Source organism: Pelodiscus sinensis, chromosome 18 (assembly GCF_049634645.1).
Source record: "Pelodiscus sinensis isolate JC-2024 chromosome 18, ASM4963464v1, whole genome shotgun sequence".
Lineage (NCBI taxonomy): Eukaryota > Metazoa > Chordata > Testudines > Trionychidae > Pelodiscus > Pelodiscus sinensis.
In genome coordinates, this window is record NC_134728.1 from 18,958,637 (window position 1) to 18,976,915 (window position 18,279).

The following is an 18,279-nucleotide window of genomic DNA, read 5'->3' on the forward strand; positions in this document are numbered from 1 at the left end:
TTCTCCTTCATTAAGGTACACGAGAAGCCTCAAATCTGATCTATCACCACACTGAAGCAAACCTGAAACTAACAGTGTAAGCAGACTACTTTCAATTTTTGGCACAAAGAACATTTAAAATGTTTGGATTGAGTGAGTCATTGAACAAGGACTAACACGTAAGTACTGAACTGTTTTGAAAATTCTGTTCTATATGGGTGCTTATACTGAACTCAATTGGTGAGTGCCTTCCAAAAGTGCATTAAGCAACATGACTCAGTTCTGTGCTATTTCTCTCCCAGGAGGAGAAATGCATGGACTCTTGTTTTGCAATACTATATACATTTTCTTTTGCTAACATGTTGCCACATGCTTGCAAGAGAAGGTGAGGCCAAAGAAATTCACCTTTTACTCAGAGCCGAAGATGGAGAGCTCTGATGGGCCCCCAAAGTCTGACCATTTATTATGCTACATAAGAGGATGCTGAGCTATTGGACCTAATTGTGGATGCAGAGTCCTTTTCTTGTGAAGTGAAATAGCTGTAATTTAAGTTTATAGGAGTTACTCTGTAGTATTTCTGTTCAAGAGTCTAGTTTTATACTTTTACAAGACGTGATCACAAAAACGTAAACTCCTGAAACTCCCTGAAGTGACTGTGTGAAAATAAAAAAAAGGAATCATTTTGTTGAAGTCATAAGTTTCACCTTGAGCAGAAATCAATATGCAGAAAATGAATCAGTTAAGTCTGATTTCCTGTAATTGATTTCAGTATACTAAAACCACTACATATAAGGCTTTGAACCACAAAAGGGTTCCTGTAAATGAACACAAGCACAGTAATTAAATCCTGTTTCATGAGAAGTCTTCCCCTTTCATCTTAGGGATGTGAAAGTGTAATCGTGTAAATGGCTCCTGCTATGATCCTGGACATGTAGGCTCCTGGTATGAGCCTGGACACACAGGCTCCCAGTATGTAGAGAGAGCCAACTGCTGCCCCATGTGTAACGTGACATTTTCAGTGGTTACTTAATTACATGCCTTCTGACATCCCTAGTTCATGTGCAATTTACCCAAGTTTTAGGTGTCAACACTACAAGACCAAACCAGTTTACCCAGCCTCTGAGATTAGCTTCTGCAGGTTTTTCTTTTTTTTTGGGGGGGGGGGGGGGAGAGAGAAGAGGGGCCAGGAGGCTAAGGAATAGAGTAGACACACTCACAGTTGAATGGGTTACTCGTGAAGTTAGTTGAGAGATTTTCCTATGTTCTTATAAAAAAGCATGCAACTGTGGCATTAGCGTAAACTCTGTTGTGGGGTTGCAGCACATGGAATATTTCATTTCATTAAGAGAATAATTAGCACACCTCCAGTTTCCTGGGGAAGCTCCTTATTTTTGGCATGCAGAATTTTAAAAAGTCACTAGCTCCTGCTCACACAGCAATACTTTGGAGACCTATTGCAAGTTTCCTTCACCTTACCCTTTCCTTCAAACCAGGAACACTCAGACCTCTATGGCTCAGGAGCCAAATTATCAATCAACATTACCCAAAAGAGCCACAGCAGTGTGAACTCATGGTTTCATTTGTATATATATATTTCATTTGTGTATATATTACTAGACAATGTGCTCAGCATTGCTCTGGTTTTTAACTCAAATTTTCATTTTTTGGAAAATAAAAATGAAAAAAGTGTACATGATTCATGTAAACCATTGCTCTGGGTGGGGCTGGGGATAAGGGGTGCAGTATGCAGGCAGCCCCAGAGAGAGGGCTACGCTACGCCTCTGACCACAGCAGTTTGGGGCCAGGTGAGAAGCACCTCTCCATGGTCACTGCAGCTCCAGCAGGTACAACTGGAGGAAGGATGCATGTCCCCCGACTTGGGTAGGTCCAGATTTGTCTGTCCCCTGCATTCCCAGCCCCAGTGCAGAATGCAGTAAACTGCACTTTGCCCTCACTCCCTGACAAAGAGGAACAGCCAGCAATGTCCAGGCAGAAACCGGAGGAAGGCTGAGCTTTACATCTTCCCCCCCCCCCCACCGGGTCCTCCATAAAAGCTGCCGTGTGTGGGGAGAAGGGGAGCAGCTCAAGGCTGGGGCAGAGCTGGACTTGGCTGGAGGCAAACCCCCAGACTGCCCCTTTCACCTGTCTGTGGATTGCATCTCATAAAACTATAAGAGGAGACAGACAATCCTATTCCAGGCACATTCAAACCCGTGCCTTGCTTTAATAAAAGGAAGCTATATACTGAATTTGGTTGGCCTAACTCTTACCATTCCTGAACAGACAGATGGACAGTCTCTCAAATATATAGAAGATTCTCAAAAATGACAGACCAAGTATTATATCAACTACAAATGGTTAACAGTAAAAGCTTCCTGACTGGTTATCAGACTGGTTAATAATTAAAATCAAAGTGTTTTAATTTTGCAAAGAGCCACCAGTGACACAGGGAAAAGCCACTTGTAGCTCACAAGCTTCAGTCTGAGTATCACCTCTAATAAACCCTTTGTTCTACACTGGTTTGCCATTTGGGAAGACGTAATCCAAACAATAAAGGGCAACAAGCTTGTTCTTGAAGCACACCTTGCCAAATGAGATTGCCATTTAAGGTAACTGCTATTGCAGCTTACCTGCATATTGCAAAGTTAAAACATGGTTTTTGCATTATTGTTTTGGACTTTAAAATAGTGTTGGCATTTCTATTACAGAAAGACAAATGTATCTTGTTCCTTCAGTTGATATTTTGGCACCAAACAGATTCCTGGGAGCTGGCTTCCACACCATTTCTGCACTCAGTCTCTTTAACTGAGGAATCTCTCTGCAGTGAAGTTGTGGATTTTGTCATTTATAAGTGAAGCAGGATTATTACAAAAAGCTCTTTTCCTTTCTAGTTCCAGAAACTTCCTAGCTGAACAACATGTCTTTACGTGGGCATGCAGCCACTCTCCAATTCTGAAGTCTGTGATGCATAAATATTTACAATGACCGGACTTGCCAATACTTTAAAGGGTAACAATAACTCCAGCTCTCAATCAATTACAGATGTTAATAGCCTCAAATTAAGTGAAAGTGAAACCAAGTAAGAGGCTTCAAGACAAGGAGATCCAGAGAATTAGTTTTGTGGTCTCATCTTTTGCCCTCAAACAGGGTGAAACGGACTGAATCCTTGTATTTTACTCTCAAGGCTCAGTATAAGATTGCATTTCACACTACAATATCTGCTTGAAGTTCAGAGAATGGCAAATGAAACTGATATGTAGTATTTGTGTCCTTTTACCTTTTCCTGGAAAGTACGCTGTCTTTTAATCAAGTAGCACAGCCAAACACTGCAACAGGTTTTGTAAATTGTTTAAGTCAAACACAAAAATCACACACCACCAAGCAACTTCAACACACACTTCAAAAGAAACGTTTCCAGTTTTGACTTCCAGACATTCTTTTCATTTTCAGTTCTTTACATCTGATTCAATTTACTCTGCACCTTATAGTACTTCCTAGAATCAACAGTTTGTAGGTATTGCAATGAATAAAGTCCTACTTCATGCCACAGAAATGTAATCAAAGCCCTGCATGCTGAAACCTGCCTATCCGGAATGAATAGTGTTACAGTTTTTAATATGCTTCATAGCAATTTGCAGGTTAAGAGGACACAGCCATTATATGTGTGTGCACATGAGCTTATACTTTTGTTCAGGACTTCACAGAATTGTATTATGAATTTAAGTATACAGTTTGAATCCCAAAAAATAAATGGTTTACTTATAAATACATTATACTTGATGTATCGTATGACTACTACTCCTTGACACCTGAATGCCAAATTTTGGAATACATTGTTATGTAGGGGCAAATCTGATTAGAACACTGACGGTTCAGCAATCTGTATTCCTTGATAAAATTTGGAGTGGGAGCCTGGAGGCCAGGAAGCCTTTCTTCCAAGTCCAAATAACTCTTATGAAGCAACAGAGATCTTTCTAATTTTGACAATTCACAAAAGCTTTGCCATGGTACTAAGAGCCTCTTAAATGCATCACTTCATCAGATTACCTGTGACTACAGCAAACAGATGTGCTTGACTTTGTGCTCTTCGGTGAGATTAAACTATCTTATTGTCATGAATTCTGAGACTGAGTTTAAGACATGGGAGAATGGGATTTTGATCACCATCTCTTTAGGGAACTAGCTACTTTGGGAACACTCCTTTTGGCCAACAGCTGTGCAAGAATAATTATACCCTTCTCCTGTCAGTATATGGAGAAGCATTTCTTGGAGTTCTTTTTGGCTCTGCTAGGATGTGTCAGCCTAGGCCTCTTGGGAGAAATAAGAGCTTTTGATTTTATCTTCTTCCTTCCCCTAACCAGTCAGGCTATAAAACAGGATTATCCTTGGTAGCGGCTGTCATTCAGAGTAGAAAATAAAAAGGATGTCTGGAAGTCAGGGATAGTAGTGTGTCCTTTAAGTTCATGGGGAATTAGGAGTGGGGGAAAACAAGCGGAGTCTGAGATTCATTTAGGTATCCCTATATCAGAATCCAAACTAGGGATGTGAATGGTTAACAAATAAGCCTCACCTTAACTGGAACTGGTAAGCCTGACCTGTTAAACCAGTGGGGGCTGAAGCAGCTTCCCAACTGCTGAGGGCAGAGGGGCTCCTCCAGCCCTGTGGGTCCTATCATGGGCAGGGCTCTCCAGCCAGCCAGAGTAGCCACTGTCCACTGCGACAGAAGAGGAGGTGCGCTCCAGCCCCTCCACCCACCCCCTTTTTAACTGATTAAACATAACATTTAACCAAGGTTGCCAGGTGTCCGGTTTTCACCCGGACAGTCCGGTATTTGCAGGCTCCGTCTGGTAAAAACACAAAACAGGAAATACCGGACATGTGAAATGTCCAGTATTTCCTGTTTCCCTGGCACGGAAGCCCGGTAGGGACAATTTTCCCCTGCCGCGTCTGGTAGCAGTGGGGCAGTGAGGAGCGCGGCAGAATCTAGCAAAGGGGGGACAGGAAGGGACACTTGCAGGGCACCATGGCAGGGGGGCTCCAGGCTGGGGTGGGAGCGGCGCACATGCTGCTCTGGCCCACGTGACCAGCAGAGACCGGGAGCTGGCCTGGGCGGCAGGAGCAGCCACTTTAAAAGTCAGATTGTTCCTCCGTGCCTGGCTCTGTGTGTGTGTGTGGAGGGCGGGGGGGGAGATTTGATTGGAGTGGGGGCTTCCGATGCTGGGGATGCCTGCCTCAGGGGGAGGGGTGAGTGCATTGGGATGGGGGGGCCACTATGGGGACCTGGCTCTGAGGTAGGGGTGAGTGCATTGGGATGGGGGGAATCCTGCGGTGGGCCTGGGTCAGGGGGAGGGGTGGTGCAACTTTTGCTTAACAACTGTGGCTCCTTGGCTCCCCCCCCCTTTTTTTTGCTTAACAACTTTGGTGTCTCCCCCCCCCCAACAGAATTTTTTCCCCAGAGGTGGGTTTGGTATTTTTTCTTAAACCATCTGGCAACCCTACATTTAACCAGTTAACCAATTAAATGGGATTTTACATCCCAATCTTTTTTTGAATTACTCCTCTTGGGAGTCCGAACTACTTTGTCCTTTAATATTTTGTTTTCTGGGACTGGTCTAGGAGTTTCTTCCAACCATTATAATGAGGTGTAGTCTAATGTGCTGAGAATCTAATTAATCTGTAACTGCTGACCTCTGTACCCGATACCAGCACACTTTTTGGAAGTTAGTCAAATCCAATCTGCTATATTTTACCCATGTATACAGTAGGGGTAATATATACTTTGTGGCCTATTAGGAAGATCACAAACAAGTTTAAACATGTAATATTTCAACAAGATCCGTGATTGTCAAACTTATTTACCACTATGGGCTACACATGCGACTGTGTTACATGGGCCAGCACCACACATTTTATACACACTCCTCTCCACCCCCCACATGGCCCTGAGGATGTCATATGGCCCAGTTAGCACTCAGCTGCAGCCCATAAGTAGCTCATGGATTTAGAACCACTGAATTAAATATTCAAAAAATGCCAGACTCTGGTTGCAGCTGTGCAAGACTTTTGGAAAGTAAAGGAAAGTGTTATGATTTTTTCTCCCACATATTACTAAGGCATGTTAAAACTAAACTTAATTTGTAAAAATTTAAAGACCTAATAAAGTTGAACATGTGGGACAGTATACATACCTTTAACAATGATTTGGAACTGGTTTTTGTTAGTTTCATTAACTGTGTGTTAAATATTAAAAGCCAAATATGTTATATGTTTACCAGACTAATAAAAATAATTTAGCACAAAAAAATAAATTAACATGTTTCTGACTTGACAGCATCAGGAAACATGTAAAATTTACACAAAGGCTAAATCATAAGTTAAATGCCCAAAGCTTTCCCAAGTTTAAACCAGAACAGTTATTTTATAAACACTGCACCTTACAGCAGCAGTAAAGGTGTTCAAATCCCGGGGTAGGTGATATTTTACTTTGTTATAAAATGTGTGCTCAGAGTGGATTTAATATTATTCAGCTTAGAAGACAACACTACAGAAAAGCAATTTAAAAACCACTGGAAATCACTAACAAGACTTCAAAGGACATCTTTTGCACAAGAGGAATAGTAGTTGAGAGGTTATTGTGTTTTAATTCACTACAGTATAGTATGAAATAGTGTCTATTCTAGACAGAGGTCTTTCCAACATCTGTGTATAACACCATATGTGTATGAGGCATCGATGGAGGAAAGGTATGGTCCCTGCTCCACAGATTTGGATCTGAATTGACCTGCAAGAGATTCTTCTCTGATCCGTTGCCACTGTTGCTGAATAGATGCACAATTGTCAAGTGAGGAAACAAACTTATGTGATTTGGACTTTTCTTATTCTTTACTATCCTCAGCAAAGCTGACTGCTGAATCCATGTTCATTTTTTGCTACTGCTAGCACGCAATGCCATTTGTGAAATGAAACATTTCAACTGCTGTCACAGAAACTGAGTAAGAACATAAGAATATCCATTCTGGGTCAGAACAAAGGTCCATCTAGCACAGTATTCCTGAAGCTTGATGATATGGTTAGTCTATAGTAGAGTGATTTCAAGGTCATGAATGTAGAGTGATTTCAAGGTCATGAATGTAGAGTGATTTCAAGGTCATGAATGAAGGGAACAGTAGATTTTCTAAAACCTACTACCTGGACAACTCTTTAGCCACACTTAATTTAACAAAGATGCTATTTATTGTTACAGCTAGAAAACTGACACAGCGTTGCTTGGGCCCTTAACTCAAATAAGTTTGCTTTTCTTCATTTAATACCATTGTTTTTGTATGGGGTTGGGGATGAGGGATTCAGTATGCAGGCTGCCGAAAGATAGGACAGTCCTCTCTCACTGCAGCATCTTGGGGCCAGGTGAGAAGCACCTGTCCATGGCCACTGCAGTTCTAGCTGGCATGGACATGGAAGGCATGCATTTCCCCCAGCTGGAGGACAAACACACACACACACACACACACTCTTTGAAATGTATTGTAGCTATCTGTTCCCTCTCTCCACCCTTTCCCCCTGCTGAACTAATGGAATTATAGCTGTCCAGGACCCCATCTCTGGCCCTTTGACCGTGGGGGGGCGGAGAGGGGTGTCTGTGTGTCAACATTCTGCTGTATAACTGTCCCTCCTATCAGACCCTTCCCTTTCCATTTTATGAGAAAATTGAATTCCAGGCATATCCCATTACCATGGCACAACCATAACTTGCTTTAAGTTATGATAGTAGGAAGCTGCTCATCAAATTTGGTGGTCCTAGATCTTACCAGTTAGGAGGAATTCTTGAACAAACAGATGCAGACAGACAGACAGACACATTTCTAAATGATATAGCAATAATTACTAATTTGTGTCCTGTACAATGAATCCTATGACATATTTGCATCAGTTTTAAAGGTAATTGTGGGGGTACTTAAGAACTAAGGACATTCTAAACCAACTCAGAAGAGCAATTTTACAGTTTCTAGCTTATTCATGGTAGCTCCTCATTTGGCATACTGTAGAAGCTCCAAAAGATTACTTCCCTTTAGTAAGCTTTTAAAGGTTTATTATATTGCTAATTTTTCCACAGTATGGTACTATTACTAGTCGAAAATACAATTGGGTACTCGGACTTCAGAGACCGCTATAAATATTGCAAGAAAATATATCTATATAGCATCAAAATTATGAAATGGATGGACATGAGCATACTTTCCATTGCCAAACTTTCTCGGGTTTGCAGCAAGACTTTCTGCAAGCTCTCTCTGCATTTCTACAAGGAAAGTAAGTTTTTATTTGGAGGCTTGTGGTAGTGAATGAGCAACAAAATTATATTCTTTTTAGCCAAACTCCAAATATAGATATTGAATGTGGACCATCTGTCCCAAGTTTCTGTCCAATAAATTCTTGCAAGTACAAATATTCAAAAAAGTGTTATTTTCAGAAGCACTTAATGTTGGCTTAACTCTCCCGCCATTGAAGTCAACAGCAAAACAGATATTGATTTTAATCGAAGCAGTTAGACCAATGTGACATTTGAAAATCTCATCCTAAATTTCTAAGAATGAGTATTAAAATGAACATACTGGTACTTTCACATGTACTAGATTCATCCTTTGTTACTAACCTTTCTTTCTGCAAAATAATTCATCATTATTCTTGGGCCTATAAAAAATAGGCATCATCATACCGTTGAGCCATCTGGCATCTTCTGAACAGTTTTCCTTTAGTTTAAATGTACTACATCAGTTCATTTTAATCAGTATGTTATAAGCCAGGCAGGTGGGAAGGGAACAAAGAACACACCAGTAAATTAAAGACAAAAACAAGGCTAGATAAGCCAAGCATTAATGGGATTTTTTTCATACTAGTAATTCTGATTTGAGAGTTGAAAGCAAGTTACTCAGGACAGATGGATCAATACGTTCTCACTTCATGATCTATTAACATTCCATACAGAGCAATTTACCAATGATCATCAATTTGCAAAGCCAAATGACTAGCAAGAACTTGTATGTTTCCAAAGAGTTCCCTAAATAAAGATGCAACTCCTATTACTTCCCTCTTTTACAGTCCAGACCACACTGCCATGCCCATTCCACCACACCCTGCCACTTGACTAGTTTCTTGCTCATAAAATTCCACTTCCTGTCAGTGCTGGCTGATATCAGCTCCCCAATTATAAAGCAAGTTTAAGCAAGATCACTTCAAAACCTCCATTAGCAGTGCTAGTATTTAAAGAAATTCTGTGAATAAAATGTAGGCAGTACATCCAGCTCCAGAAACATTTTAAGAATGCAAACAAAAACAAAAAGGATAAAAAAAGGCAGAAGTGTTTAGACACATTAAAGACTACTGGGCACACAGCAGTATCCACGGGTAATCAGCTGTGAGTTTGCACAGAAGTGCAGCAGCATATTCTGCCAGAAATGAAGATGGGAGAACTATGTATTTAATGGAAGATTCAAAGATTACAGATCCTAAAGCACAGAATATTTACATATATACAGTCTCTACATATGGAGAATGCATAGCATAGGAAAGGTTTTTAAATTAAGAGCCCTTACAAGAAAGGCAAAAGACCTTAAAATTCTGGAATTCACATAGCAACACCTGAGAATATTTGGAATTTGGTTTTTTGGATAACTACCACTGGGAGCACCACTAATCTAAGTAGCAGTATTAGCTTATTTACTGGTATTAAAGCCATGACAACAATGCATGCATGCAAGCAAGTCTCTATGAGCAACTCAAGTGACTCACCTTTGCATAGTTCAGAACATAATACAATTACAGTAAAACTCCAGTGGTCCATAATCCAATGGTCCAGCACTCCTGATGGTCCGGCACCATCTGGAACCTGGAAGTGCTCCGGGCAGCCGGACAATTGGAGCTGCTCTGCCCCTGGCTTCTCCCATTCAGCCGCTGCTGAAACTGACTAGCAGCTGACTCGGGGGAGCCAGGGGCAGAGCAGCTCTGCCCCAGCTTCCCCAAGTCAGCCGCTGGTCAGTTTCAGCAGCGGCTGACTTGGGGAAGTCTGGGACAGAGCAGCTGGGGTGCTGCCGGGTTGGTCCCGCAGCGCCACAGGGTGCATCTCCCCCACTCCACCCCAGTCCCCTCATAGCCCCCCCTTCCGATAGTCCAGCATATCTGATAATCCGGCACCCCCTGGGTCCTAAAGGTGCCGGATTATCGGAAGTTTACTGTACATATAAAACAGTTATTCCTTTTGATTAAATACACTCATTCCATAAGTAGATTTTATTTTGCTCCATGTCCTTCCTGACATTTTCAAAATACAGATTATAAAAATACTAGATTACACTTTTACAATAAGCCTACATAATTACCATCCAAAACATTTAAAACCTTAATTTCCAAGAGTATTTACAATCCTCCAGATCTGAGGAAAATGTATGAGACTTACAAATTCCCTTAAAATTGATAATCTAGGATTATTTCAGTCCTGGGACAAGGTGGCAAGTTCAAAAACTGATGGCACCTTCACAGGATGCCATGCCAGCTCTGGTTGTACTCCCATTTCATTTGTCAGCACAGCTGGCGCTTCTCTCAGGGGTGGTGGCAAAAACTCTGCACGCTTCCCCATCTCCAGACCAATCAGGGTCTGTCGGTGGGGGAGCACGGAAGTGTCCTGGCCTCTCCCCTTCCACCTGAGACCCCGCCCCTTCTGGTGTGGCCCGGGACCACTTCAAAAATTTCTGAAATGGCTCTCGGTCAAAAATTTATTGCCCACCCATGTTGTATGCACTTAGTGAGAAGTTATCTTCTTTTACACAGTACGTATACACCACAATTCTATGACTTAGCTTTTGGCATTTGAGTTCACATTTGCAGGATCTAACACGGCAGCTCTACTGAAGCACACGACAACTAAGGGCAACCACTGTCACAGGCTAACTCTTTCCTTTATTCTACTGGCTGGAAACCACCAACAATTGTTCTGACAACTTCTCAATGAGAACTCTCATTGACAAAGATGGGGACTCAGCAATTGAGTAATGCTGCCAGAAGGCTTGAATCATAGCTAACATCCGTAATAAGCAGGGAAAAGGTTGCTAGATCAGAGCAGATTTTTATCCTTCAGGTATTTACTATGCTTCAAGTTTTATGCTACTTATGAAACAGTATTGGTTAGAGAAGTGTTGCTCTACACTTAACAAAATGCTTCAGGAGACGATCAATATTGCTGATATAACAAGCACTGTTTTCACCAGATTCTTCACTACTGCTTGTGAACCTGGCGTGCTAGCGCCATCACAGACACATGCAAGCAGACAAATAGGAGCTTGTGTGGAAAACTTCATCAGAAGTTTAGCAGAGAAATATTGCTCTTTGGTTTAGTCAGCTGTATAAAGGGCGAGAAGAAGGACAATTTATGGAGACCTTCTAGACGAGGGTAGGAGTCACTGAATTACATTTGTACTTCAGCTTCAGAGGAGTAGACAATTTGTATCTTTAAGTCAGCAGCACAGCCATGGGCACCCACATGGTACCACAATATGCCAACGTCTTTATGGCTGACCTTGAACAACACTTCCTCAGCTCTCACCCTCTAGCATTCTACTTGCACTACATTGATGACATCATCTTATGGACCCACGGGAAAGAGACCCTTGAAGAATTTCACAGGGATTTCAACAGCTTCTACCCCACCATCAATCTCAGCCTGGATCAGTCCAACAAGAGATCCACTTCCTTAACACTACCCTACAATTAAATAATGGACAAAATTTCCACCACCGTATACCGGCAACCTACTGACCGCTACACTTACCTTCATGCCTCTAGCTTCCATCCCAACCACATTTCTCAATCTATTGTATATAGCCAAGCCCTAAGATACAACCGGATTTGCTCCAATACCACAGACAGAGACAGACACCTCCAGGATCTATATAGAGCATTCATGAAACTGAAATACCCACCTGGTGAGGTGGGGGGGGGGGGGGGGGGGGGAGAAACAACAACAAAAAAAAACAGATTGACAGAGCCAAAAAAGTACCCAAGCATGAACTACTTCAAGACAGGCTCAAAAGAGAAAACAGAATTCCACTTGTCATCACCTGCAGTCCACAACGTAAACCCCTCCAACGCATTATCAACAATCTACAACCTATTCTGGAGAGTGACCCCTCACTTTCAGAGGCCTTGGAGGAAAGGCCAATCCTCACTTACAGACACCCTCCTAACCTCAAACAAATTCTTTCCAATAACCACACAACATACCTTCTTCATAAGCATTGAGGAACCCACCCCTGCAATCAGCCCTGGTGCCAACTCTGCCCATACATCTACACTAGCAATTTCATCACTGGACCCAGCCACATCAGCCACCAATTGAGAGGCTCATTTAACCGCACATCCGCTAATGTGATCTATGCCATCAAATGCCAACAATGCCTCACTGTCATGTATACTGGCCAAACTGGACAGTCTGTACAGGAAAGAATTAATGGACACAAATCAGATATCCGAAAAGGCAATACACAAAAACCTGTTCAACACTTTAATCTTCCTGGACACTCATTAATGGATCTCCAAGTCGCCGTTTTATTTCAGGCAAATTCCACAAGTTAAATACATATAGAAGGATTAGAACTTAACTTCATTCACAAGTTTAATTCAGGCAAATGGTATGAACAAGGACATCAGCTGGCTCCTACATTACCTTCCACATCCTCTGAATTAACCTACCAACTAAACAATGGAGGTGGTTCTTATCAGTCTCTTGTAACTATTTAGTCTTTAAGGTGCTACTAGACTATTTGTTGTTTAAGTTTTTCCTGTTACAGACTCTGAAGCTTATCTACTCACTGTGTCTCTTCTTCCTCCTCCTCTCCCCTTTTTCCCTTCCTTTTTTCTCCTCTTTTTCCCTTCTTCCCTCCCTTCTTTATTTTTGGATCTGGACTTCTAACACTCCTGTCATCTGAAGAAGTGGATTGTGCCCACAAAAGCTCATGATACCATCTGCATGTCTTCAAGGTGCTACTAGTCTATTTGTTGTTTAAGTTTTTACATTTGTACTTGTCAGTTGTAATATCTTCTCCATTTTAGGAACTTTTTTAAATAGGAAAAAAATTAAATTCCTATGTTGTGCATGTGCTATGTTTAAGATACAATTTAGTATTTACAGGGTTCTTCTACCAACTCCTCTCCTAACCTCATCCTCTTGCTATCCCAATCAAAGGCCATAAATTTACTTTTCCCTCCTTTAGCCTGCATCTTGGGCAATCATTGACACCTGTATGACGTGAGTAAAATGCTACCAGTCAGAATAATAGTAATTTGTACCCATTTCACATTAACTATGTACAGGTGTAAATGACTGTACATTGTGCAGGGCAGTGGAAAAAAAACGCCCTATGTAGAAGTGGAATTTCAGTTCATCTGAACCAATACGGATTTTATTTTTCTTGACAGCAAAAGGAAGTAGAATCTTAGTCAAAAGATTCATTTTAAAAATAGATCTTATCTATTTTCCTTGTGATCACACTTAAAGGTCACGCTGCTCATAATACTAGAGCTGTGGAATTACAAGATATAAACAAGCAAATTTTCATTGAAGCACGTACAAGAAAAAAGGGTTATGAGAACATTACGCTGTATGTTGGCCACTTGCTCCTGCTCAGAGTAAAGAACCTGATAAATGAAGCAGCTTTTTAGTGGATGCTGAGACACATTCTATATTTGGTCAACTAAGGCTTCAAATTTCTTACACAAGAGGGGAAAAAACATTGAGCTACACACTCAACCCTGATGAAATCATTGATGCCTAAGACCAAGGCCTCTAAGGTGGAATTGCATTCCCTCACTTAGCATTTTACCCTCCTGAAGTCAAGGTACCTTTCTGGTCCCATGGTTTGTGTTTGAAGTGAAGTTACCAAAATCAGCTGAGTCAGCAATAGCTTCAGATGTGGGAGTAGCAGTTGTATGCACAGAAGGAACACAAAGATACTGCTATGGAAGGGAGGAGACAGTTGCTGCACAGAGCATGCTGCTTATTGTTTTCCACAGAATCCTCTCTTGAATGAAAGATGGAAGTAGGGGGGAAAAATAAAATAAAAAGCTACCCTGATGCATGGCTGTCATATCAAAGCAGAAAGCAACCATGAAGAGACAAGAGGATACCCAACTGATCCAGAGAGGGGGAATACAGCCTCAGTCTGCAAACATGAAGGTCTCTGAAACAGGCTCCCATAATGTAAACACTGGCACATTATTAACAGTACTTTACCACAAAGCCACAACAGATACTTCTGAACCAAGTTAAGTTTTCATTAAATCCAGCACTTAACCCATTTCTCCTCTCCAACTCCAAAATAAGTTTGTCCAGCTACATAAGAACATTTGTCACAGTTTTTCTACTCAAATGATTAACCCTTTGGAAACTGCACAGATACATGCCTTAATTTAGTCATTTGAAAAGACTACTCTTAAAAGCTTAAGACAGCACTTAGTTTACCATAACTGAGTGCATAAAAGCAGATGGATAGCTGATGAAGCCATAAGCCACTGGCTAAGGTAAAAATGTAAACAGAGCAGTCAGGAGCAATGACAATTTGTCATGGCACTGTTTTTCGAGTCTAAATCAATTCATTTTTTCAGATATTAAAAAGTGGTAACTCACAGTCATCTCAGAGAGTCTGTTAACACTTGCACATAAGAATACCCTTTACCACCTCACTACTCATGAGTGGAAGGGCAATAACTACTCATGGGAAAAATTTGGTCGACACTAGATATTTTAGCCTATCAGCTTGTATGAGGCAGAAAATGGAACTAACTTCCCAAAATTAAAAGGCCTAATTTAAAAGCCTCTTTCATAAGAACAGATCTTTCACCATTTTCCTTCTCAACATGTTAAGATCTGTCATGCCTATTAAAAAACAACAACAACCCCTCCCCCCAAAAAACCTTATTTTTAAGTTCTCTCGTATTCTATAATTTTGCTATCCATTAACCCTGCTTTCCTGGCATAGGAAGCAAAATCAGCTGCATCCAATTATATGACCCCATTTCTTAGCTCTAGGTTAATCTTACCAATACTGCTTTATAATTTGGTATTCTTTAAGTATCTTCCATAGTTTAGAAAACTAAATACTCCTGTGAACTTAATGATTTAGTAGACAATACCTTAATCTATACTGATCTTTCTACAAAATCCAGTTAGTTGAAAGATTGCTGGGTGTCTGTCAGAATGCATTCGGCACTTTTGTCACATTAAAAATGAAACCAGATTGTAAAGCTCATCTGTCAAAATTAATTTTAACAGCACTAAAGGTCTTTAGATGCCAAATAATTCAAGAGATACGATTGTGAGGCTATCCTAATGCTAACAAGTTTTGAATCTCTTATCTTTTTAAAATCTGAATCAATAAGCGTGGCACTATGATGTGGAATCTTTCACCACTGAACAAGTTACCTATTTAGTAGTTTTCATTTGCTGTGTGTATTTTAAAGAAAACTTATAGTGGCTGAAAACAGAGAGAGAAATATGTTACTAGACTAAAATAGTAAGTGGCATACAAACTAGCTTTAGCTTTGTCTGACTGAGTAGTTTTACGTGTTGTGTGTGTGTGAGAGAGAGACGGGAAAATTAAAACATTTTCAGAGTACACAAATGGTAATGTTACTGAATTAAAATTAAGCACGGTATCAAAAAACCAATTTTAGATTTTTAAGTCAGAAATACTTCACCTCACATCCTGCTTATAAAACTATACCTCAAACAGCAGGTCAACCAGAATTAAGTGTTTCATGATGTAGCTGAACATGACTACAGGAGGCCCCCGACTTGCGACGCGACTGATTCTGGGGGAAGTGTCGCAAGTCGGAGGCGTCATAACTTGAACCCTCATTTTATAATAGACACTGTGTTCCGCCATAAATGCGGGCCAAGGACATAAGTTAGGGAGAGAGGGGGGTTTGGCCCCTTCCGCACTTACAAAAATGGTTGTAAGTGCAGAGGGTCAGAACTCAGGCGGTCGCAAGTCAGGGACCTCCTGTATTTTGCTGCTGTTCAGCCACAGCTATGTGCAGTAACAGAGCACATTTGGCAGTATTCAAATTTAAGTTTACCCTTTCTAGTGCACAGAGGTTAGCCACCTAAAACTCATTTGGTTGCAATCCTAGACAATACAAAGCAATTGCTAAGATCTGAGATCCAAATCTCCCTTCATTTTGCTTATTCCCCTACATTAAACTGTTACTCAATTGCTGTAGAAATATATAAATGTAGTTATGACTGAAGCAGAAGCATAAAAAAAAGATTGAAGCTGATGATGAAATGAAGACCTATTTTAATGCAAATTTACGTAGATCTATTTTTACTAATACTTTAAATCTTCCCTACCCCTTGTTTTGAAGGACTGATAATTTAAGCACCAAATGACTTTGGGGTTGTTGAAGTGGAAAGGAAAGTAGTGGGCACTGAAAAAGAGACTAAGCAAATTGCGAATTTATGAACCTTACTATCTCACACTTAAGAAGAAATGAACTCAAACTCACTCCTTCAATGCTTTGCAACACCAGCTGCCGGTGAGGTCTCGCTCCAATTCAAACCAGCTCTTCATACATTTGGTCTTTGAATAAGACTTTATGATCCTGTTTGATAGGGACTATTTCTTACTATCTGAAAAGCATAAGGAAAGCCATTTAAAGCATAATATAATTTTCCTGGAGAATTCACTACATATGTTCAGATGAATGCTGCTGGTATTCAATTTACAAATAAGTTTTCTCTGTAAACATATTTTGGGATTATCACCTCATTTGACAATTACTTCGGATACTCCTGTTTAATAATGCTGTGATTTCTGAAACAGAAACAATAGCCTCCCTACACATCCCCAACCAACTAGCAAGGACCTAGTTGGTTATACTGATTAAAAAAAAAAATCAGACTTATTTAAAAATAAAATACTAAATTTTAATACAATTAAATCTTACCACAAACATGCTACACTTATAATCTCATAAAATGAATTAGTGGCTCTAGTCTGTCCTGCCTAACTACCAGCTCTTTCTTCTTGAAAGTTCAGGGCTTTCCATTCCGTTTTTCAGCAGACTCAAGTAACAGACACAGGCTGTATAGGATTGTATTTGTTCTGTGCTTATGTGATGGTGGACCTGGGCCACACATGGCAGAGGAGTTTGTCTTAACACACTGTCTTAACTAAGACAATATACAGAAAAGGATGGAGGCATCATAGAAAACAACAGTAGAGTGGACTGAAGAGAAAAAGGGAAGACATTCAGCATTCACACAGCTTCCTATATTTCTCTCCCCTTTGCCACAGAAAATCTGTCATGGCTTCTGGATGTAGGAGGGACCCTATCTGGGAATATTTTGAAGAAATTCATTCGCTAGGTAAAAAAAGGAAAAAGTGTAAGCAACCGCAAGAGGATGCAAGTAGGTCCTGCAAGAACGAAACAAAAGAGGGCTAATTGTAGAAGTTCTAAGGACACCATATATTTAGAGTTCTGAGGACTTGTCTGTTAAACTTAATACAATTTGATTTTTTTAAAAAACTAAGGGATTAGCTTTACATAAATACTGCAACTGCAAATGTAACATTTAAGATGCTTGCCCGTTACAATTAACCAGTGGGGGCTGGAGTAGCCCCCTGCCTGTGGTGGGCCCAGCTTGGCTGGAACAGCGCACCGCAGGTGGGGCCGCTCCAGCCCAGCCATGGTGGGGGACTGCTTCAGCCAGTGAGGCTGGAGTGACTCCCCTATCTAAACGGTCGACTGGGTAAACACAATCCCTAAAATAAACATGTTTTAGTGATCAGATTTGCATCACTGTTTAAGAAATGTGAAGTCGTATCAGCAGGAATTTGATTTTAATCATTCCACCCTGCTAGGTGACAATCACATGGATTTCCAACATGCTTTTATCATATACTACAAGAAGAGGTTTGAGAGAAGCTGCTGAATCTGTGTATGTGTATGGAGAATATATCTGTGCTTCATTATTTGATAAAGAATCAGTGAAATTCGTGCATCCTGCCTACTGAAACACCACAAAGAGCATTCTGATTCTGTATCATACTGCCTCTCAGTCAAGCTGTCAAGGGCATGTTTATTGGCACTGGAAAGAAACCGTGTGTGACAATGATTGGTCAACTTGTTTCCAATGCAAGACACTAAATCCCAGTTTTAAATGATTGTGAAGAGTCAATTAAATTCTTGTGTTCTAAATTCTTGCCCCTATATCTGGTTCATTATTGTGTGTGCAGCTGGCTCCTCCTTTCTTTG

At 40.7% G+C, this 18,279-nt stretch overlaps 1 protein-coding gene across 3 annotated transcripts in view; it reads right to left on the reverse strand.

Annotated features, from left to right (window-relative positions):
* Nucleotides 1-18,279, reverse strand: part of PTPN1 (protein tyrosine phosphatase non-receptor type 1) — a 69,495-nt gene that overhangs the window by 38,399 nt on the left and 12,817 nt on the right. The window contains exon 2 of one of the 3 annotated variants that reach the window (XM_075901209.1): nucleotides 16,528-16,651. The exons of the other annotated variants lie outside the window; for them this stretch is intronic. The gene's annotated coding sequence lies outside the window, so the exon portion shown is untranslated. The remainder of the gene's footprint in view (nucleotides 1-16,527; nucleotides 16,652-18,279) is intronic. 3 annotated transcript variants of the gene reach the window in all.